The sequence below is a fragment of the Oxyura jamaicensis genome, chromosome Z, assembly GCF_011077185.1.
Source record: "Oxyura jamaicensis isolate SHBP4307 breed ruddy duck chromosome Z, BPBGC_Ojam_1.0, whole genome shotgun sequence".
In the NCBI taxonomy this organism is placed as follows: domain Eukaryota; kingdom Metazoa; phylum Chordata; class Aves; order Anseriformes; family Anatidae; genus Oxyura; species Oxyura jamaicensis.
The window spans coordinates 63,929,100-63,932,023 of NC_048926.1; positions in this window are offsets into that span (position 1 = coordinate 63,929,100).

The following is a 2,924-nucleotide window of genomic DNA, read 5'->3' on the forward strand; positions in this document are numbered from 1 at the left end:
TTATGTTTAAATGGTGTTAACCATATAAGCTACATACTGAATAAAGATTGATTGAGGAACAATGAAGAGAATAGGAACACTCACAGCTCAGAGGTCTTGCTCTCACACACAGTGCAGGGCCACATCTGATCTCCCAGTGTTTTATCCCGCTGTGACCACATAGACTTCATTAAGCTTCATCCTTTATACAAACACAAATGAATACATAAATAGAAAGCAAAGAGCTGCACAGATTTTACACAAGGCTGGAAAAAAGCCCTTAATCAGGAATCACCCAGCAACAGTGCCAACTCTGTTTTCAAAAGCTCCTATTTGTTCACACTATACTCCTTGGCAAGAGAGCTAATTTACATCACAGGTGCAAAGCAGAAAAAACAATGTGCTATAAGGCCTTTGGGAAATTTTGCCTTTCAAAGAAATACCATTTCTCACCTGTAACAAGAACTCAAAGTGACCTAAAGACAAACGGTATTTGTCTTTAAACTAGAAACATTACAGGCACTTATTACAGGCACTTTACAATCTTTTTTTTTTTTTTTTTTTTTTAATCTCTGTGTCAAGTGGAGAACTCTCTTCTTTCCTGAATTCGCTCCCAACAGTACTAGTCAGTCATCATTAGTATATATCTAGGATGTGCACTCCATAACGAGAACTGTTACTACTCCTTTACACCCCATGCTTTCTTTAGCAAAATGGGTTTATGAATAAGTGAAAATAAGTAAAATCAAACCATAAATAAAAATTTGAATCACAATTGATTTCTGCTACCTTGCAGAAGATTATTTTTAATGAGTTATTTTATTATATGCAATTTCTTATTAATTAATCTCTTCTACAAATAAAATAATGGGAAGAAAAAAATTTTATACACTCATTTTCATAAATGCCACAGAGGCCTATCATAATCCATCTTACCAGTAGTTGCATTTTACTCAGCAAACAAATCATCAACTTGTGATTTGCTTTTGATGTAGGCTAAAAGCACTTTAATATAATAAAGCTTATTGATGCCTGTAAGGCCCTTTTACCTACAAATATTTCAAATGTAGTGAAATAATGCAACACTAATCTCTAAGACTTTTATTCTATAATAGATGTTTTTTCTCACTAAATCAATTCAAAGGCTAATTGGGGTGGAAGGTGACTATCTCTAGTGGTTATAAATACATTTGCATTGCTATCAATCTTTTACACGACTGATGTTTAACGAGGCTGAACAAGAGCTCAGACCAGCCCTACAGCTAGGGAACTGCAAACATATAGTCAATGCTTCCATCAAGTGGCAAAACCAGGAGTTGCACTACTCTTAATTTCCCAGCTCACACTTCTTGCAGGCACTCAAGAGGTTTGACAGCTCTTCCGGCATGCAGGTGCTGTTGCCCAAGTTCCCTCAGCTCTGCTGGCCACCTGAAACTCAATCCATTACCGTCTACCAGAGTCAGGACTATAACAAAAAGCAGCAAACACACCGTGACTATTCAGTGCCGACAAGCCTACCTACGAGACCACAAAAGGTCAGTGATTCCTTCAGTATACTTTAGTCTATGTGCTTTCTAAACCAATCACAACATATGTAAGTACATTTCATCCTCCTGTAAATTAAATGGTCTTGTCTTAGTCTTAAATAAACTTGTTCACACTTACATCCCAGAAAAAAAAAAAAAAAAAAAAGACGTTTTGCTGCTGTATTGGAAATGCAATTTAAGGTGCTATGTGTACTCCACAAGGGTTTCAGGTGTCAGAGAGGAAGAAAAACCTTTTGTATCCTGGGATCTCATACTCATAACACTTAGCATTTGATCACCTCCAAAAAAAATTTATAGGCAAGGCTGTTTACAGTATTACTGTCAACAGCCTATGCTACGTAGAACAGGATATCTAAAATAGAGAAGCCCAGTTTGCCTTCAAAAAAATGTAGAGTTTGTCAGAAAGAGATGGTCTCCCCTTAGACAATAACCTCAGTAAATATTTTGGGCTGAATTGTGTTTAAAAACACTTTTTTTTTTTTTTTGCCTAATGAAGAGAAATACAACTATATAGGATAAACTATAATGTAGGTGTTTTTTCTACTGGAAAAGTTATTCAGAAAAAGAAATGCTTATTTCTCCCATTTGGTTTGTCTATGAAAGATTATCTAAGTAAGCTCAGTGGCGCTTTCCTCCATGGATTATTTCTGCATGGACAGCTTGCAATGAAGTGTATCTTCCTCTTGAGGAAAGGGTGATCTAAAGCAATTATTTTGTGTACACCTGGAACTTTTAACCATCCCCAGTCAGTTACAGGCATTATACCTGGAAGTGTCATATTTACTGGATACCAAATATATAATAAGCAAGGAACCATAACAACCTTTATGATGTTACAGCATTACTAGGTGCTCTCCAGAGTTTTACAACCAGAAATTTAAAGTAGCCAATTGCTGATATGACAGAATACTGAGTTTACCAAAGCCAGCTATTATGATTCCAGAATTTTGCTTTAAAGTGCCTAATGTCACAGTAAACAGTTCATAAACCATAAGCAACAGTGTTAAGGTAGCAGGAAGAAACATGTATTTTGTCCTTTATTACTGAGTGTTTTTATGTATAGAGCCACAAAACAGCATATTCCCAGTGTAAACGTTAACACCATAGATAAGCTTTTGCGTCGGTAAATAGGCAGGCAAAAATGAGAACTGAAATAGAAGTGGAAGCCTAGGGGGAAATGACATCATGAAGACAGACAAAATCCACAGAGTAAGTTAAATCAGTTACAGGCACAAACACATAATGTTTGTTAGTTAATAGCACTCTAACTACAGTGTGAATTTACATTGTTGTTTCAAAGGAACTAGGGGCTACACTTGTCAGAATATGAGTGGGGGAAAGAAAAAAAGACAGGATTTTAATCATAAGCCAAGAATTGACACTTTAAAAAGGGGGGGG